The following is a 22812-nucleotide window of genomic DNA, read 5'->3' on the forward strand; positions in this document are numbered from 1 at the left end:
AAATTTATTTACATACATTATTTTTTTATAGTTTGAAATAAAAATAAGTCGAGCTAATGTGTGCTTATAATTTATTTTAACACATATCTATATCGATAAATTTCACACATTACATATCCAAAATATGAACAGTCTGCACTTTGAATTTAAGCAGGTAAGAACTCAATATTTGTACTAATTTTTATACGCGTACAGTTCGTGCTCACATCACCGGGCCGTAAATTACGGAAAAGCCGGTAATATTATTCTATGTATATACGGTATTTGGCGATATTCGGTATTAGAGTTGGCTCGGGACTCTCGTAAAAAGCCGGCGTGATATGAGAACTCGGCGCGTATATTCGGCACGACAGACGACCACGAACTGTGTTCGCAGGATATAATATTGTACGCTGTGTTCAGTGTTCATTATGTTCAAGTCCAGACTGACGCTGGGTCGCCCGGATCGTTCAACTCGACAAACGCACTTTAAAATAGCTGTGTAAATCCTGTTGAATCCTTCGAACCATAAAATAAGCGATTTCAGCGAAATTTTAAATTATTCAATTAAAACAAAAATTACTTTGTTTGAATATAAATTTGAGTGTTTTAAGTCCTAGGATATGTACTAATGCGTAACGCACGTATGTATAATTCTGCCTACAAATAAATATGGTTTGTTTATCATTATTTTTTGGGATATTGATGTCAATACTAAACCATGTTTCTGACAGTTATTTTTTTAAATTAAAGTGTTTTTGTTTCAGTGATTCTGTAAAAATAATACTTCTAAAGTTATTAAAAAATTATTTTTAAAAACTTTAACGTACAATTTTTAAAAAATATATTAATATATACAGCATAGAGCTTTTTTTAATATGAGTTCATAATTACAATTATAAAACTTACGATATTTAATGTACGTTAATCAATTTTGCGAATACTAAAATTATATATGCAAAAATATGTAATAAAATCTTAATTTAAAAAACAGTTTTGTTGGTGATTAATGAAATAAAATATAAACATATTACCAGTATATAATTATATTTTTTAAGTATACGTGATTGGATAAGGCAAGTTAAAACGTTTTAAATACTGAAAGTAAATTGCCTGATAAAATATGCGTTTGAATATATTAAAATTCATGTTTTTTTCATATGATGTTGTATCTAGTGATGAAGATAAAATTCACATATAATTTTAAACTAATCGCTTTAAACTCAAATTTATGTCATTTCGGATTTTAAAATTAACCTTCGAGTATAATGAGATAATTCATAATCAATATTGTTTTCCTGCATCCGCTTCTAGGAGTACAAATTATCCAATAGCTAAAAATTGGTGATGTATTTTGTTTGTTTTGCCGTAATAATATATTTCTATTATTCGTATTAAAATTTGGAAGCTATATTTTAATAACTAATTCTGATATTTTTACATACAGAAAAGAAATATCGTTACCGAAAAAATCACAAATTATTGTATTACCCGTATTTCAGTGGCGTGCACAGTTCAGTGGAGTTTTTAATCAGGTATATACACGGGTCTACCAAACAATAAAATGACTCGACTGCAATCAGTGTTAAACGCAGCAGCGAGACTAATTTTTGGAATTTCTAAATTCAGTCACATCACCCCACTACTTCACAAACTCCACTGGTTACGCTTTCCAGAAAGGGTTGAGTATAAACTCTCCCTACTCATGTATAAATCAATACACAATATGGCTCCAGAGTATCTTAAGGAGCTGTGTATTCCAGATGAATTGGTTGATAGACGTCTCACGCTTCGATCGGCTACAACATCTGCAATGGGCAAAGTTATCTTACCAGCTCGCAAGCAACGCACTAAATTTGGCGAGCGTGCCTTTGCTGTTGCAGGACCGACGGCGTGGAATGCTCTTCCACCAATGGTTAGAAATAGTGAGAGTGAGATGATCTTTAGAAAAAGACTAAAAACACATTTGTTTTCTAAATCATTTCCACCATAATATTTTCCCCAATTCATTCACCGTGAAGCGCCCTTGAGGTATTTTTTTACGAAAATGGCGCTATATAAGTTATCCAATTTTATTATTATTATTATTATTATGCAGCAGGGTTCGGTACGGAAAAGGCATAGTAGGCACTGACTGTGTTTCTATATGGAACGCGAGTAATCCAGGGTAGGCACTGCTTTTCTACCTTTATAGAATGCACGCATCTGGCTTATTTATGGGAAAGTATTTTCATAATCTTTAATTTTACAGGTATTATAAATTAAAAACTTATATATCTGTTATGATTACCAAATCTCATGCGACACGACTTTATTGACTGCATTGATGCATTTCTTAACGCTGTTTTTTTTATAATTCATTAGAAGATATTATATTTATTATGCGCATCAATAAGATAAACAAGGTATTTACAGTTTAAACGGTATTTTCTGTCATAATTAATTAGAATACATAGTAGAAATACCGTTTGTCTAACCGCAAACTAAACCACAAAAAATAACGTCATTAGAAAACATTTTAAAAAGGTAAATACATATAAAAACCTATATTATATATGCCCACATGATTCATGTAAAAATAATCATTTATATTTCATAACCTACTTCATAGAAAATATTCAATATCAGATAAGACGCAATGGACTTCCGTATAAAGTTTATTTTTCAGAACAGATCCAAACCATTTTTGTACTTAATTTATTTACCCAACAAAAATAAATTATATATAAAATACACAGAAATATTTTAATAACATACAAAAAAAATCGAAATTTCTTAAAAAAAAACAATTTTTAAATATAATATTCATTAACAATAAAAAACTTTCTTTACTTGTTTTCTACGTAGTTCTACTGCTTTGGAATTTTTAGAAAAAAAAAACAGAGGTCAAAATAAATATGAGTGATTTTTCACTCTAATATTTATTTATTATTACCTAGGTCTAGTATCTAAAGCGCGGGACTGATCAACTTGCCCTCGTGTATTTAACGATCAATATAACGCTGCATTGAAGCGATACAGTGCTTTATGCACCTCGTACTGCAGAAAAGGTTACGGGTTTTCTACTATTCAGAAATATAAGATTAATTGCAAAGTAAATAAAGCACAATATATCTTAAAATAATTGAAGTATTGATTACCAATTTTTTTTAAAACATTTCACGGAAACGATCATTACATCAATCGATTAATTCCAATATTTTTTATTAACTTTTTAAAAAAAATAATTTAAAAAATGCCTAAAATTAACGATATTAAATTTTATCTGATATTAAGGAATGTGTTTATTCATATTTGAGTCACCTTTAATGCCGATGATAAAATATATCGATTCTTAGACGGTTTCCTTTTAAAACGCACGCGATAAATCCTCTCACACTACTCTACACTCGCTTCCTTTTTTACTTCTAAGATAAAATATACTAGTTTGGATAATGTACATTAAAACGTCAACAAGTTAGAAAGTCGTAACTATTTAATATTCAAAATATGTACGTCAAAGACGAGGATATATATGACATTGCGTAAAGGCAAAATGAAGTCGTATATTTATTTATTATTTATTAATTCGGTATTAATTTTGTAGAATGACATGTTGATCACTTAAAAAAAATAACACTTGTACAATACCACTCTTGTAATTATATATATATATATATATATATATATATATATATATATATATATATATATATATATATATATATATATATATATATATATATATATATATATATATATATATATATATATATATATATATATATATATATATATATATATATATATATATATATATATATGTATATATTTATATATATATATATATATATATATATATATATATATATATATATATATATATATATATATAATAATAAAACCCTTATCCGCACCCCAATGGTGCATAGGGCACTGCGTCATATAAACGCAGTGTTATCTTGATCGTTTACACACGAAGGAAAGGTGATCAGCCCTCCGCTTCAGGTACCAGTCCAGGGTAATATTAAATAAATAAGACAGTGAAAAAATCACTTATATTTATTTTACCCCCCTTGGGAATCGAACCCGGGACCTCCAGAACGGTAGCCGAGCGTGCTGACCATTACACTACGGAGGTAGACGATATATAAATATGTGTATATATATATATAAATATGTATATGTTATCTGATTTTAAATTAACTTCAACCCTGTTTTCTTGTCAGTTATTTTATTTATTTTTTTAATCGTCTCGTCCGACCATTTTTCCTGAAATAAAATCACTTAATAATAATAAACAAACGCATACGCAATATTTTCTTTATTTTACATTCCTATCAAACAAAATATTCCGATTTAAAATCACAATTTAAAAAAAAAAGTTTGTATCGCTTTGTACTGACCTGACGCAACTGGGAAGGCACAAGTGTCATTTGTAAAAATGGATCTATGATAAAAAGGCAGTCTATGAAGATAATCCTGGGCGCCTGGATGGGATGACAGGTTTCATTTTTTTTCTCTTTCAGAACTGTCAACAGCTGGCAATACTATTCCAGCGATTCGCAAACAGTAGTACGGTAGAAAGTAAGTAGGTACCGCTAGTTAGAAATGTGTGTGATGCATATCGTTGTTTTATCGCCAGTCCAATATGATATTTTATTGTTATCTGAATTTGAAAAATTATATTTAAATACGTCGCAAAAAGCAGGACAATGGACACACATGTACTGTAATTTTAAGTACGACAATGCAGTTTATAAGAAACTACATAAGCTTATATTTAAAAATGCTACTGGCAGTATTTTTAGGAAGGCCTAAGTTCAAATTATTGAGTTATATTGTTGAGGAGTAGGTTTCGAACCACAGGCTTCTGACTCCGCAACACTACCATGGGACCATGATCGACTTAATTTTAGTATTAAAATATTCGTAAATAGCAATTAATAGTACAATACAATAAACAAATTTTCATACGTGACATTTGTACACAACGTGCCTCAATATTTATAATCTTCTAATTCTTATGCCTTTCTATGAATAAATTCAATTTATAATAATTTCTTACTCCTCAGGCACGGTTTTGCTGAAATAAGAAAAAAAAACTTTCGGTAATTTTAATTTTTTAAATGTTTTATATTTCATGCATATTCTTACAAGTAATCAAAACTATTTGTAATTGAGATGATTTATCTACATAATTTTTTTATTCGTTTATGACAGATGAAAATATGGAAAGTATAAACATTTTTTTATAATGAAATTTCACACCCTATTCCAGAAGCTTAAGACTTTTTAGCAGTATGTTTTGACATCATAAAGGAATTATCTAAATTCATTTTTTCGTCATATCTGGCATAATTCAATTTAGGTAGATAATCATTATAAAACATTTATAAATATTCAAATATCCATTTTACGAACATAAAAGAGTACATATTAGCAGTAAATAACATGTTTGAATATTCTTCTTCCGAATCTAGCTTAAACACAATAGTGTATTGCACAGCATCAAATCAACGTAGCGTTAATTTGATAATAAGTTAAATAGCAATAATCAATAAGTGATTGGTCCGCTTTCGAGTGAAATGTAACATTTGTCTTGGCACCTCCTTTGCCTTCTCACCGTTTGGGAACCACCGGTTCATTCTCACTTTCCAGCCCACTCTAAAAACATCTTAGTTTTAGTTGGAGCTCTTCGGATGAGTGATAGGGAATATGAATACTAGAGCTACTTCTTACTTTGACCGTGAACGAGCATTTTAAAACTAAATTATTTTAAAAATACAAACACAAAATTGGCTGACGGAATTCTGCCGATCGAGTTACAATTTAACGGATAATTTACTATGGAAATGTTATTCTCTTTTATTTTATAATATATATTATATTTTAAAATCGCTGATTTTTTTTGAGTATACTGAATTGTACTCTATTGTTTAAAACACATAAAAATACAATTGTGACAATTTTTTCACCTTGTTATAAAATTTCGAATTTGATTCACTGTTTCTTTTTACAAAATTAATAAACAAAAAATACGTGTTTCAGTTATTTTGTATGCAAAAATTTATTTTTAAAAACAGTCTAAATGCGTTCTCGACGAATGTGCAAAACGTCGTATATTAGATGTTCGAATGGTGATATGAGGAAAGAATGCAAGGCCAAGATAAGCATTATTCTCTCTACCTATCCCTGCGGGAAAGCGGCATGTTAATTAGTTTTTTTGTAACATCATGTACAGAATATATGTACGTACATTGGTGGGGTTATTGATAAGAAGCAATATCTTCTAACCAACTCAATACAGACAGTGATACTGGTCATTGTTTGAACGTTATACGGCTGTATTTAGAGGGCAGATTCTGGTCAGACATATATAGATAAACAGGAAAAAAACCTTAATTATATGTACTTACTATTAAATGCAATATGAATTAACTTAATTAATTAACATTAATAAAGTAATTAAAACATTTTGCATTAAACAGTGAATTGATGAAAACAAAGAAGGAAAAAAAAAACAGGATCAGGTAAGCAGTTGAGGGGGAGAGTAAGAGAGACAAAGTAAGAATGATTAAGATGAGGAGATTAATACATGTGATTTATTTTTAATTACATATTGATACATCATATTATATTCTTCACCTTCTCTGGGCAACTAGAATCCGCTGAAATGCGAATGCTTAGATGGTCAGCGGGAGTGTCCCTTAGAGACGAAATATAGAGTTCACGCATTCGTGAAAGCCTGGGCGTAAAAGACATTAATAGGAAGGTAGAGGTGAGAGAATCGAGATGGTATGGGCATATAGGATGTAGAGAACCCGGACATGTAGTTAGTTAACCTGGCAATAGAAATGGATCTTCCTCGAAAGTTATCCAGAGGAAGACCAAAAACTCATGGGTGCTGCAGAAAGATAATATGATTCGAAGGCATGGCCTAGGTGACGTTGTCCAGGACAGAAGGACCTATAACCTGAGGACGAGGAGAGCTGACCCCAGCAGTCTACGAAGTCTAAAAGAGGACATCACATTCTACTAGACCAGTGGTTCTTAACAGTGTTGAAGGTACCGAACCCCACCAGTTTCAAATGCGCGTTCACCAAACCATTAATTGGAAAAACAATATTGCTAGATTGATATATTTCTTATATGATATATTCTCTTATTGATATACTAGATCTAATGGATAAATTATTTTTCCATACGTTGTATCATTTTTCATAATATTTTATACATTCCTTTCAAATAATATACTAGAACTATTGGATAAATGATACCGTTCTGGAGGTCCCGGGTTCGATTCCCAAGTGGGGTAAAATAAATATAAGTGATTTTTTCACTGTAATATTTATTCAATATTACCCTGGACTGGTACCTGAAGCGGAGGGCTGATCACCTTCCTTCATGTGTAAACGATCAAGATAACACTGCGTTTATATGACGCAGTGCCCTATGCACCATTGGGGTGCGGATATGGGTTTTATTATTTTATTATTATTATTGGATAAATGAATATATCATATGTTGTATAATTTTTCATAATATTTTATATATTCCTTTCAAATAATATACTAAATCTATTGGATAAATTCATACATCGTTCTTCGTATAATTTTCACAATATTTTATATATTCCTTTCAAATAATCAAACATCTTTAATCCTTTAATCCTTTCAAACATCTATTGGATAAATGAATATATTATCCGTCATAAATATTTTCATAATATCGTACAATAAGTCGGGTGTGTGTTTAGACCTCCGCCGAACCCGGGAGACTGACTCACCAAACCCCTGAGGTTCGATAGAACCCAGGTTAAGAACCACTGTACTATGGTCATTTCGAGTAAAAATTTCGAACATACATATCACGCCACTTTATTTAATGACTACGACAATTTATTCAAACTCCATTCTTTATAAGTTAATACGGCAACCCAGATTCTTAATAAAAACTAATACTCAGCGCATGAAATTACCGAGCAACACGCCATTACATCCATCTGTCAGGTTATTAACAACATTAGTGGAACAGAGTGTGAAGTAAAGCTCAAGTAGGTCAATCCTAGCGACCGGTAAAGTGTCGCATACTGTAGGTGCATGTGGGTACCTAGATCATATGAGGTTTTCTATTGGACCCTTAACACACTAAGGACGGGTGGTTTGACGGGATTTGATAATTATGTACACAGTACACACACAAAATCTAATAAAAGAGTTTCTGCTCAATAAAAATGCTTCTTTTCATCTCTCCAATAGATGTCTCTAGTAAAGTTCTAGTGATTCAAAAACAATGTTTCAAAATTAGTTCATATATATGTATAGAACTTCCAAGAATTTGAGTAGTGTGGTTGTCAATAATGGGTAGAATTAGCGAATGTTACACGTGTGTAAAGTGATCACTTAAACCAGCCTATGACGGTCGTCAGTCCTGTAAATGCCCAGACTTCCATATTCTTCATTTTTGATGAGATGTCAAAAAATAATATGTACATATAGTTAAAACCTGAACAAAGTGATTAGTACATAATATTCAGGACAGGCACAGTGGTGTAGTCGGGTAGACGCTCGACTGCGAAACTGGCTACGCGGGTTCGATTCCCACCAAGTGCTAAATAAATTCAAGGATATTCGAAATCCAGCTGGTCGGATACCGAATATCCGCTAAAAATTTAACCGCTCAGCAATGGGACTTAATGTAACACTGCGTTTTTGTAAAAATAAAAATATAGTTTTTTCCATTTTTATTTTATTTTACCAATGGCCAGGTTACCTCGTTACCGACATCACCGGTCTGATAATGTCAGTAACGACGAAACCCAATCATTGGTCAAAATAAGATAAAAGCTATAAAGTTGTTTAATTAAACAAAATGCAGTTCCATCAATAAATGTCAGTACAAAACTTAAATTGAATTGAAAGTCTAAAACATAAATTAAAAAAGTCGGAAAAAAAATCAGTATAAATAATAATTATTTTTAAGTCGTTTAATAAATCAAACAGAGAAAATACAAGCATGTTTTTTTACAGAGCTAATAAACTTATAATTTGTATATTTATTATAGTTGAATGATGAATGAACAACGATAATTAAACAAGATAACATGTGTCATAAAAATATTATGTTTGTAAAAAATTCTTACTACAGATTGTCATGTCCTTAATATGTCAATTTTATAGTCTCGCCAAGTGATAAAATGACAATTAGACAGTATAAATAATAATATTTCATTGTTTTTAATTAAATATAATATTAACTGTCGAACCATCGATAACCCTTTAGAAAAACACATCAGTGAGACCTACATGGTAAAAGCGGAAGAAAAAAAACAATATCATGATATCAAGACAATTAGAGACGTTGACATTTCAAGAATAGTAAAGATATTTATATATTTATTTATACACGTACCAATGATTAAAGAAAACACTTGTTTTTTACCATTTGAGTTTTATTGTAGACTACATGTTTCAGAAGTTAAACTTCCATCATTCAGGTTTGTATAATAACTAAAATATAAAATATAATTTATTTTATATTTTAGTTACTATACAGACCTGAATGATGGAAGTTTAACTTCTGAAACATGTAGTCTATAATAAAACTCAAGTGGTAAAAAACAAATGTTTTCTTTAATCATTGTAACATGTCTTACCACAAAGTTAATGCCGAAACAATAAATAAAATATACACGTACCATTAACAAATATTTAATTTCACAATTAAAAACATTATTTAAAAAGTTAAAATACAGTAAATACACCAAGATTAGAAAAAAACACACAGGGTAAATTAAATGAACAGTTACATACAAGTACATTGTAAATCATGGGTAGAATGGTAAATTTTTTACGTGTGTAAAGTTCACTTAATCACTTAACCAGCGTATGACAGGTCATAAGCCCTGTAAGTACAGAGAATTTCATATTATTCTTTACATACCTATCTTGATACCTGTGTCAAAATTTTAAAAAAAACTCATGAGAGAAGAAAATTCAGATTTGTGAACAAGAATTTGGACACACTAAAAAGTGTAAATTAAATACTTAACTTTTTCATTAATTGAATCGGCAGTCACTTTGTGATAAAATCTATCCATTTTGAATAAATGTTTTACTTAGTAAATACCACTATTTCTTAAAATCTACTGTGACACGTGTTTCGGTGCATTCCGCATCATTTTCAAACACGGTGTTTGAAAATAAATACTTAACTTTTAGGAAAAAATACATACTTAATTAAGAGATGATGGTACATCTATGGTTTTAAAATTTTAGAAAAATCTCCTTTTCAGATATTACGAGTTTAGATACACGGTAACGTCGCAAATAAACATGTTATTTTGGGAAAATGTTTCTATTACAAAATATGTATTTTCCGTGAAGCTTTGTACGGAAACTGAACTGTTTCCGGAATACATCAACCTCCCCTCGCTAATGGACGCGTTTTCCCGCGGAAATGTTTTCATTAAAGGGTTTCTGTCGCGGCCATACAATATATAACACGGCATCTGTTGACTGTTTTTCAAAAGCTATTAAGCTTAGAACATTCATCGAATCAGGTAATGTGATTTTTGAAAAATAAAATGACTTTTGTCATTCATAAACAAAACGAAAATTAATCGTGTTTCGTCTAGTTCTATTTCAAAGGCATTTTTTTAAATCTACAATAATACACATACCTGTTTATATCATAACAGTGGAATTTCACTAAGAAACTTACTGTGCATACAAGTATATGCAAAAAATTTAAAATTTAATTGTTTCTATATTATTTATTTATTTAATTATTTAAACCTCATGAACAGAAAATAAATAAGTACCTACATTGGCGGGCTTATTGCTAAAAAGCAATATTTTCCAACCAACCAAAAACAGACTAGTGATATTGAACAAAGCGTTTGTTACCATAATTCGATTTTTATTTAAGCTTATAATTTAATTTAGGTTTTTTTAAATGTTAAAGTACTTAAAAAACCGAAATTCAATTATAAGTTTAAATACAAATTTAATTTCCATGGGAAGAGTAAGAACCATAACTAAGGATAAAGTGTGGGACGTTCAGATGATGATGAGTGGATTTATGAATGGGAGAAGATGTACGGATCAATATTTTGCTTTGCGCGATATAACGAATAGTTTTTGGGGAAGAACCATAAACTTTTCTGTCCTTTTGTAGATTTTCAGAAAGCGTATGATGACCGAGTTGATAGAACGAAGCTATGGACAAGACACATAAGGTGACTTGGTGGGTCTCTGTTAATTATGTTCTTATTTTTTTCAATGAAAGTCAAGAAATAAATGTTTCAATAAAAAGAATATATATATATATATATATATATATATATATATATATATATATATATATATATATATATATATATATATATATATATATATATATATATATATATATATATATATATATATATATATATATATATATATATATACATCTTTCAATTTCATTAATTCAGCACCTTTTACTATCAACTTCAACGGTTATGGTAATTCGCATAATTAACAACATTAAATGATAATAAAACAGAAACACAATTGTTATAATGAAAGGCGCTCTGTTTAGACATTCTGTATGTCTTCCATCACGGCGGCAACTTGAAATGGTAATGTATGTAGACAAGTTAATTTGTTTAGCATCAGACATTATTGCTTGTTTCATTAGATGCGGGGCTGTGCAACCAAATGGGATACTTCCAAAATTCACAAAAAATATACTCACCAATATCATAGGACTGAAAAAAACATTTAATTGATATTTTACTTGGTCAATACCACTATTTCTTAAAATCTACTGTGACACGTGTTTCGATGCATTCCGCTTATTTTCAATTTCACTAAGTAAAACATCAATTAAAAATAGATAGATTTTACCACAAAGTGACTGCCAAATCAATTAATGAAATAACTGAAAAAACCATTTAAAAAAATAAAAAAAACTTAGTTTTTTACCAGTTTTTTATCGGTGGATTTTTTCTCCAACCGGTTTCGACAAGAACCTAATCATCATCAGGGTTAAATATGTACTATTCTAAAATATTGAAATATTCATAGTTAGGTGAGTGGGCGGGTTTAAGGAATGGGTAATTAAACTCCTTAAACTTAATTAAATTAAGTTATTATCAAAACCGGTTGGAGAATGAACGTACCAACAAAATGTGGTCAAAAACAAAATTGTTTTATTCTATAAAGTTTATAAAATGTGCCACAAATTATCAGTAAAAATATTAATAATTAACAAAAATAAATCATTTCGATTGTATAACTTAACATAAATTTATTACGTAAATGCGAAAAGTTTACATGATCAACATGAACAAGAATTGCATAATAAGGAATTGCAGTGCGTATGTCGGCGCTTATGAATTATTTAATACTTTATTATGCATATTTAGCTTTCACTTGTCAAATGGAAATACATGCATCGTAGAAATTATTATTGAATTCGTGTTTACGGAAGACGCTATGAGATAAAATATTAATAATGCAATGATTCTAGTGCTTTTCGCAATTATGCATTATTACAGCGGAAAGGTCAGATTCTACTGAATACGAGAATGCAGTGGCGTGCACAGAGAATTGATTAGGGTAGTCAGTAGAGGTAGGTAGTAAGGTAAGCTAGGTACTACTTCCTAGAGTAGGCAGAAGAGGTTGGTAAAAAGGTAATATGTATACTTTTAGTAAGGTAGGGTAGGAACTGGTTGCGTTTTTATATGTCGCGCGGGTAAGTTAGGATAGGCACTGCTTTTATGCCTATATGGAAAGCAAGCCCCTAGTAGTAACGTGTCACGTTTCATATATTTTTTAAATGGTTTTAAAAGTTGCATTAAGGCTACAACATTGTCAAAAATGCATTCACTGTGTAAAATGCCTTGAAGATTTGTAAAATTATCAAATTATCGCATCGACGTCAATGAAAAAAGGAAAAAAGGTGATAAAATATTATTGAATAATAAAAAAGTGATTTGTGATAAGTATAAGGTAATTCACATTCTCAACCTTATATCAAGATGGATTAATCAAGAAAAGGTTTTTATTTTTGAGAATTTAGATATTTACTTTTTTTACAAAAATGGTTTTTGGAAGAGATGAATGTAGGTAGATCTGAGTGTGAAATATTAGTAAATGGGGAAATTATGGAACAAGTAGATGATTTCGTATATTTGAGAAGTATGTTTTCGAAGGATAGAAAAATTGATAAAAATATATAAAGGAGAGTAAATGCTGGGAACAGAGAAAATGGTGCACTAAAATCAGTTACAGAAAATAAAAACCTATTACCGAAAGCTAAACTGGCAGTTCACAACAGAATCCTAGTTCCAACTCTAATGTATGGAAGTGAAGCATGGAGTTGGCAAAAGAAGGATGAAAGTAGACTGAATGCAATCGAAAAGCGATCCCTCTGACGAATGCGCGGAAAAACGATGTATGATAGTTGTTCGAATATTGAAATAAAGAAATTATGTATGGCTGAGGTAAGCATTATCGATAAAATTAAGAAAGGTGTGTTGAGTTGGTTTGGACATGTGGAACTAATGAGTGAGGAAAAAATGGTATGTAGTTAGTAGAAAGAAGAAGAAAAAGACCGAGAAAAACTGGGCATGCTCAGGCATGTCAAATACTTGAAAGTGGTCAGGCCAATAGTCGAAATAATATGAGGAGATGCATGTTTGTGTAAGAGGCTAATCTACTGTACAGGGTGTAAAAAACATCCCTTTAAAAAAGTCATATAAAACTGAAAAAAATATATAATCATTTCGACAATGAACTAGAGACCAAATACTGTACATGGTAGCCCAAATGTATTTACGAACAACATCGTGACGGACCGTGTATATTGTTGTAATACTACCATACGTGTCATGTGCAAACGTTAAAAATAAACAAGTTATCTCATATTTGCGTTATTATTCATAATTTAACAAAAAATGTCACTTGATACTCCATTCTCACCTTTAACAAGCACCTCCTACGCCTTTTTTGAATTCACGCAAAAAATTCGCAAGTACAGTTGAGGACAAAAGTTCCGGACGACTTTTAAATGTCATGAGCGTTTGACATTACACGAGAACTACTAGTGTTTATTCGAAAGTTTTTCGATTGAGATCTTGTCCGATCATATGATGATAAAAAAATATATATATAATATAAAACTCTTATCCGCACCCCAATGGTGCATAGGGCACTGTGTCTTATAAACGCAGTGTTATCATGATCGTTTTACACATGAAGGAACGGTGATCAGCCCTCCGCTTCAGGTACCAGTCCATGGTAATATTGAATAAATATTACAGTGAAAAAATTACTTATATTTATTTTTACCCTCATATGATGATAAAAAAATAGCTATTATATTTACCAATGACGTTTAATTAATTCTGTAAATAAATTTAAAGACTGGTCAAACAATAAGCTGCATAAAAAAATTATAATCACGTTATCAGGTGTTTCCCAGTATATGAAAATAATCAGAGATTCAGATCATGCGTACATCCAAATAAAAATCAAAGCTTTCTCAATCCAACATGTGTTGTGAACTTACCATGTATGTGTTTTAATTTGTCGTGTCATGAGATTGATCATATGTTTATCTAGGAGTTCCAAAAATAAGAGTAGTGTTATTGTCAATCATAGGTAGAATGCTGAATGTTGCACTCGTGTAAAGTGATCACTTAACCAGACTATAATATGTCATAAGCCCAGGAAATACTCAGATTTCTATATTCTTCTTTATCAATGTTAAGATGACAAGGTGCTTGTTGTAACCGGTTGAAATATGTAATAGTTCGAAAAAAAATGGTTAAAAATAAAGTTTGTAAATTATTTATTTTATAAAGTTAATGATATGTACCACAAAGTAACAGCAATAAACTTTTTTTTAAATCTCTGTTTATAACTAAAAGATTTTTTCTGAGCTAAAATAATAAATAATCTAAGCTAAAATAATAATAACAAGCGGTTAGCTTCGAAACCGGTAGACATTATAATTAGGTTATAATAAAATATTTAAAGTGATTTTAAAATAAAGTTACATTTTAATTATAAAATAATCTCGTTGGATCGATTTAACAACGAAAGAGTATAATTATTATATCTATATAGGTTTATCATCAACTGTCAAATGATGAAAGTATGTTTACATTGGCAAGCTTGCGGTTTGACATCTGTATATAAATTTTTGATTTTGGGCTATTTACGAAATGTTTTTCTACTTTAACATCAGTCAAAAACACAATTGTGTGAAATTTCGGGTCGGTCAAAATCGCGATATTTTTTAAAGAAAAGTCGATATATTATAGACAATCTAAAAAATTCATTAAACATTCAATCAGTGATAATATATTCCTGCATTTTCTCTTGAAAAATGATTCTTAAGCAACCAGTGACATTTCAATAAAATGCAAATTTCGACCCAACACTTATGCCCTTTATTGTTCATGCTGTGTAATATGAGTGTACGTAGTATGGGGCAGTTGACATTTTGATGGAGGAAGTCATTAGCCACGAGTTCAGTTTAAAATGGTGACCACATTTCAATGTACAACTTAGACTTGCACGTTTACGAAGGCGATGCAAACCTTACGAAACCCCTAAACATCCAAACACAAAGGAATTTTTGCATTGTATAATAATAAGGTTTTCTTTAGTATTTTCAATATAATATCCAAACTTACATCTGAAGTTATTTTTCTTCTTACTTTAATCTAAAGTTTGCTATCACTATTGCTGGCATCGTTGGATGGAGGTGAACTTACAACAAACCTTGAACCCTATCAAAACAATTCAGGGAATAATAATTAAAGTAATTAAAAAAAAAAAAAAAAACTTATCCAACAAATTAATTATTTTCAATATTCCAAGTCACAGAAGAAGAAACCATTTTTTTAAAAAAAAACAGCCATACTCCAACTATTTAAGGGTGACAAATACTTAAATCTAAAGAATAGTTCATCTTCGAGATACCGACATGACTTTACAATACCAAAATGCAATGCCAGACAATTCCAACAGAACTCTAAATATTTAGGAACCAAGTATTTCAATAACTTTCCTACAGATATAAAAAATTGAGACATTAAAATGCTAAAAAAATAATTAAATTAATTATACACGTAAAAAAGAAAAACACACTAAAAAATAATTATTATAAAATTAAATTATATTACCAACAAACATTAACAATAAATAATATGTGTAAGTCCCTCTCCGAGTACAAGAGCTTAGTCTCTTTATTGGAGAAAACTGCATTATTAATTTTAAGACTGTGAAAGTAGAAATGTCTAGAAAATTATTTTAAAAAATCTTTTGTAACCATATTAAATAATAATAATAAAAATATATCATAAATAAAACTTTAAAGTCTCTGATACTGTTGTTATTTGACAGCCGCATGCAGCGATTCTGCCTCACTGCAGTCTCTCGGGATTAATAGTCATTGATGGGTTTATTTTTAAGGATCTCACCCATTTATTAAAGTATATTATTTACACTGCTTTTGTAAAATATGGGACATCCCGTGTTGTATAATATAACACGTGCAAAGTATACGGATCGGTCAATTTGTAGATAACGGATGTTGTTTTTATTAATCAGATTAATTAAATTAAACATCCTCCTAGTCATGTGTTACATATCAGGTACGAGTGATATTGAGATAAACAGCAAAGTTTTAATAGGCTGTTTCTTCTCCTGAAGAAAATATGATTCGATACAAATGTACGTATTCTGAATATGAAATATTTTTTTTAGATTTTTTTGTGTTTATAAAAATCTGAAATATCAATAATTTACAACATTTTGAGTGTGTCCAAATAAATGTTAAAAAATCTGGATCATCTTGACTTTGGGATTATTTTAACATTTTGATATCGCAACATAGACGAAGAATCTTCATCTTTGTTGAGATGTCAAAATGTAAAAAATAATCCTCGTCGTAGATAATCCAGATTTGTGAACAAGTATTTGGACACACTCAAAATGTCGTAAATAAAATAACTGGTCTAGTTATAAGCTACTTAAAACTTGTAAATCATATTTAAGTATGTAAAATATAATCCGGGGTTTAGATTATGCATATAAATAAAAAAATCTCTGCTTAATAGAAGCTTTACTCAATCCAACATGATGGGTGTTGTGAACTCACATGCGCTGTATCACGAGAGTGATCAATATATCTAGTAGTTCTAAAAAATTGAGTAGTGTGGTTTTCAAGCATGGGTAGAATGGATCATTATCAGACGGGAGGAATATCGAATTTAACATAGGTACTCAACCTATAAAGGATTGTATTAGCCTCGTTTTGTGTTTATAACAGCCAAATTTAATCAATATTTTCATTCATCATTTTCTTGTGGAAAATTCGCCTTCGTAAATACGTTGTTTTCGTAAGTTAGTAATGAATGACGTCACAGAAACGATGGACTTATTTTAATATTGGTAACATTGCTAAATTATTGGCGGCTCTGTTTGTTGATGTCTATGGTCCACCCTCCCACCACCCCCTCTCTCCTCGTATTTGTATAACACAAATGGTAGTGTAGAAGTAAACAAACAATCCACACTACTACCATATCAGCTCTATAAACCATAGACAATAAACCATATGACGTCATAAAACGGTCGATGACGGAAATTTGATGACGTATGCGAACGCACGCTTTTCGTTTTATTAAAATATCTAAAGTTTAAACCTTAATGCCTCTTTTAGTTCTCTACAGATTTTAATAAGAATGTTATCGATAGTCTTGTGATTTTTCATATCAACTTATTACCCAATAAACCAACATCGTGACAAAAATCTATTAAGAAGTGTTTAAATTATTTTTTACTTTTTGTAATATCTTTTTAAAAAATCGTAAAAAAACTTACCGAGTGCTGTGAATGCGTTAGTGAGCCTAATTACATAGAAAATTAATTTAAAACTCACATTACTGAAGGATCAGTTTAACGACAGGACTTATTAATGTCAAATTTAATTATACTATAAAACAGAAAGGGAACAGAAAAAAAACAAGGAAAAATCGAATGAATGACGCCTTAGTCCTGGAGGGTCAACGTACGTCTAAGGTATTGACTTCTCGTGTGGGTGTTGAACTGAAAGGGTTTTTTGTTCAATTTGATAATTTAAACGCAGACACAATTAAGAAGGTTCATCTGCAATTTGAGCATGAGTGTTGAAAAGGCGAATTTTATCAATTAGGTACTTCCGTGAAGCTTAAAACATTATTTTTAAAAGCTTTTTTTGTCCTAACCACCAGCAATAATACGGCTGTCCGAACTCAAAACACAGTAAGGGATATTTTTTTGCATTTTTGGACTAAATAGATACTACTTAGTCCAAAAATGCGAAAAAAACGTGCTACAAAAAATGTCCCTTACTGTGTTTTAAGTTTGGACAGCCGAATAGTGGTTTCGTCCCACATTATTCCGTTGAATCCATCTGAAATTTCAAACCCTGATTTAGTTTTGCTTGAAACAAAAAGTTTTGAGGTCGTAGTAGCAAAAAACACCGTAAGAACTTGATTCCAAAATTCCAAACTGGGTAACACCGAACCGCAGGTTTGCAAAAAAAACATACTTCTATCATTTAACAATCGAGGATAAACTAATATGTACATAATAACATTCTGCTCTGGTTTTATCATCTTCTTCTTCTTCTTCTTAGCCTTATCTGCACCCAGTGGTGCATAAGGCACTGCATCGTATTAACGCTGTATTATCTTGATCGTTACATCAATGAAAACAAGGTGATTAACACTGCGCTTTAGGTACTAGTATAGGGTAATATTATATTAAAGAACTGTAAGAGTGAAAAAACACATATATTTGTATTGACCCCTCTTGGGAATTAATACCGTGGTCTCCAGCGTAGTAGCTAAACTCTATGGAGGCACATATTTTAAATGGATTTAGTTAAATATTCATAATATTTAGTTAAATATTCATATTATTACATATCGTCAAATCATAAGTTAGGATAAAAATAAATGATTTTTTTATATTTCGATACGGAATGCATCGAAACACGTGTCATAAAAGATTTGAAGAAATAGTGGTACTTAATAAGTAAGACTTAAATTAAAAATGTTTTATTCATTGAACATTTTATAATAAAAAAACCTTCAAAATTAATGAAATAAATCTAGTCGCTGAGATCGAAAATTTGTCCCTGATTGTTAAGTCAGTACAAAGTAACGCATAACGGTAAACATATATTTCTATACATTTGTCCTGTTGTTCGTTTGAAGGAAAGGTCGCATCGTGTTAACACGCAAGTGCACGTATTGGTAAGCAGCAAGCAATCAACCATATTCCCGTATGTATGGGCAATCAAGCGTACCTTAAATGGCTCTCAATAGTGCTTACGCCCGATCAAATAAACCTAATGCATGTATTTTATAGATTGGAAGGTACTTGAACTCACGAGTCGTATATCTAGGTGTGTCATATTTGTAAACTTTCGAACTGTGTAATTAACTAGGTTTTAAAAGATTTCAATTTTATATTATATAAAATTTACATTACATATTATATATTATATAAGATTTTATATAAAAATTCCTTAATTTATCGAAGTTATGGGAAATTCAATGAATGTTGTATCCACGTTGATATGTTCTACTCCAATCTTTTAAACTTTAAAGCTAAATTGTTCGAAATCTTATAAACCTAAAAAGGTAATTCTATTCCCTGTCCTTTCCTTTTCTTCTTTTCCTATCACTGTCATCTCCTTTTCTCTTTATCCCATCCTTGTCTCATGTCTCTTCTTATATATAGACTTTTCTTATGCATAGGTGCGAAGAACTGTAATTGGTACTCATGATTTTTTTTGTATTCTGATTTATTATATATTGTAACTGTTGTTTTTCCTTCCAATAAAATAAAATATTATATTTTTTAGTAAGAAAAACTGAGAAATCCGGTACATGTGTAAGACGGAGGATATCGTGAGGTGGGGACGACAACGAAGGCGATACTGGAATCATCATGTAAACAGAATGTCAGATGACAGACTTCCACGTATCGCCCTTCAAGGAATCCCTGAAGGACGCAGACCCCCAGGCAGACCTCCAAAAAGGTGGAAAGACAGCTGGGAGTCAACATCCCAAGAGCTACAAGCGGAGGCACAAACAGATCCTTAGGATCTAGAAAAAGAATGAGAAGATTTTTTATTTTTTTTTAATTAGGTTTGAAAACATTTTCGTACTAAGAATAGAATTACAAAATAGGATAAAAATGGATATTTATATGCCAAACTTGGTTTTGGCCATAAGAGCACCAATATGGGATCTATGTAAATATTATATCGCTCACTCCTTTCAAGAATGTCATAAATAAAAAAAAACTTGATTTTTCAGGAGAACGTTTTTAATGTTTAAAAATATAACACAATGTATTAAAAATAAATATCAAGCCACTTATTGAACTTTTTACTGTGCAACAGATCTTTTTAGGTAAAACCTGAAGATTTTTTCTCCATTTGAAAAATATTCAATATATTCAACAAAATAATTAAACAATACCTTTTCTTCAAAATGCAAAAACAACATTTTCTGCCCTGTAGCTGGTAAATATTAAATTTAAAATATGCCTCTTTTATTGGAATAAAGTACATTTTCTGAGCATTTCGAAAACATGCACAACTGGAAATTGACGATTTTTGATTTATGACGTTCTTGAAAGGAGTGAGCGATATATTATACTATGGTTCTATAAGCTGAAGGGGAGAAAAAAATGTTGACAGCGGTTGAGCTAGATTATGACTCATTCCTTCCAACCTTGGATGCAGATTGAAGATAAATTATACAAAAAATAACACGCTGCTGGATGTATAAAATATAGTGAAAATAATGATAAAATCCTTGTTTTGTGAATCATATTAAATTAAATTAAATAAATATTACAAAAAAAAAATTGTATTAAATTCTGCCCCAAAAATGATGACTACGAATATCTTCTAACCCTTATCCGCACACAATGGTGCATAGGGCACTGCATCGAATTGACGCAGTATTCTTTTGATCGTTACTTACATGAAGGCAAGGTGATCACTTCCGTGCTCCAGGGACCACTCCAGGGAAATATAAAATAAATATTACAGAATACAGACTATTGCAATCAGATTTTTGATCAATCCATCAATGTCACAAGGTCCATAAACATACAAAAGATTTTTTTTACATTAGGTAAGTCATTTCATGTTATTTAGATTTAAAAATATATTATTATTTAATATCCGCCTCCACTGTGTAGTGGTTAGCTTACTTGGCTCCCGTATTAAGTTCTTGGGTTCGATTCTCAGTGGGCCTAAATAAATATTAGTGATATAACCCTCTTAATATTGATTTTAATATAACGCTGGACTGGTACCTAAACCGCAAGACTGATCACCTTCCATTCATATGATTGCCGATCAAAATAACACTCGTCTGATTTAACGCTGTGCCCTATGCACCATTATGTGCAGGTAAGGATAAAAATAATTATTTAATTATATTTGTCCCTAAATGCTCGATTTCTTATAACATACTGCTCATATTATTCATACGATTTTTATTCATGTATAATAATAATAATAAATTTGGATAATTTACATGGTGCCATTTTTGTAAAATACTACCTCAAAGGCGCTTGACGTAGTATTTAACGAAATGATATGATATACGTATATTCGTATCATAGTAAATACTCAAAACAAAACAAATAATATAAACAAATATTTTCATATCAGTGTTGTAATTTTATGAAATAAAAACTTTTTTATTTCGGTATTTAAAAAGTTCTACCTACTAGCAAATAGCATATGGGAAAGACTCGATAACTGATTTTTTAATGTTTTTTTAACGATATTTATTTGATGAATTTTATGTGACCAAATAAATAAACAAAACGTCATAAAAATGTGTTGAAATTCCCAGATTGAAGCGCTTTCTTTATTATCGTCTAAAGTACAGAAAACACAAACAGTCAACTTTGTGTTTTAAGACTTCGGCCATTAGTTTTTGAATTAAAACAGAATGTCAGTAAAACCGACCACACATGGGGCTAGTAAAAATAGAACTTGAAATATCTATTATGAGTATAAGCAGCTCTTATTTTGATAAGGAGCCTAGAACATCCTCAACAAATAGAGATTATGGGAAGACACTTCAAAACGCGTATAAAAAATAACCATGTAAATATGGTACGCGTAACACTGTGCGGTGTCCTTAGAGCCAACCAGCTGTCAGTACATATTTTGGTTTGTTGATGATACCCATGCATATTATTTTAGATATTGTACGAATGTATGTTTTGTATTAAACATCAATGAAATGCAATTTTAATTAGTTTTATTAAAAATTTATACTTTTATTTTGCCAATTCCTACATTTTTAAAATCAAAATGCATAAATTGTATCACGACTTTACATAATATGATGACAAAAAAATCCTTCTTTTTATTTCACATAATAGGAAACGCCTGAATATATCATTTTCAATTTTATACATGTTTACATCTTCTTTTATCCACAATATTTTGATTACATCCAAATCAACCATTTTTAATGTTTTTGCAGTAGGTATATTTAAACTAACCAATTATTAATAGATTTTGGGTTTATCCAGATTTGGAAGTAAGAATAACAAAAATGTGGAATAATTTTTTACCTCACAACTCAGTAAAAATGTTCCAATCAAAATAATATGTTTTCCAATATTTTGAGCGTGTGCATTTTTTTAAAAACAAAGTTGGGTTAGAACATAAATGGACAGGAGGAATATTTGAATATATTATAAAACATTATTAAATAATATTTTATAGTATGTATGTAATAAAATACCTAGGTACCTA

General features: G+C 30.3%; 1 protein-coding gene and 1 long non-coding RNA gene across 9 annotated transcripts in view; one reads left to right on the forward strand and one right to left on the reverse strand.

Moving 5' to 3' along the window:
- LOC148312788 (matrix metalloproteinase-2-like) overlaps positions 1–22812 on the reverse strand; it is a 440260-nt gene that overhangs the window by 411676 nt on the left and 5772 nt on the right. For 2 of the 8 annotated variants that reach the window (XM_088273042.1, XM_088272992.1), the window contains exon 1: positions 260–366. The exons of 1 other annotated variant lie outside the window; for it this stretch is intronic. The gene's annotated coding sequence lies outside the window, so the exon portion shown is untranslated. Of the gene's footprint in view, positions 1–16; positions 367–22812 lie in introns of those variants that run through there. 5 more of the 8 variants (XM_088273033.1, XM_088273016.1, XM_088273008.1 and 2 more) reach the window with 5 other exon arrangements.
- Positions 420–22812, forward strand: part of LOC148312791 (uncharacterized) — a 44599-nt gene continuing 22206 nt past the window's right edge. Inside the window, exon 1 of the long non-coding RNA XR_015838780.1 lies at positions 420–623. This is a non-coding gene — a long non-coding RNA (uncharacterized LOC148312791). The remainder of the gene's footprint in view (positions 624–22812) is intronic.

Source organism: Brachycentrus maculatus, unplaced genomic scaffold (genome assembly GCF_059751285.1).
Source record: "Brachycentrus maculatus isolate JH-2025_06_01 unplaced genomic scaffold, ASM5975128v1 h1tg000032l, whole genome shotgun sequence".
In the NCBI taxonomy this organism is placed as follows: Eukaryota; Metazoa; Arthropoda; class Insecta; order Trichoptera; family Brachycentridae; genus Brachycentrus; species Brachycentrus maculatus.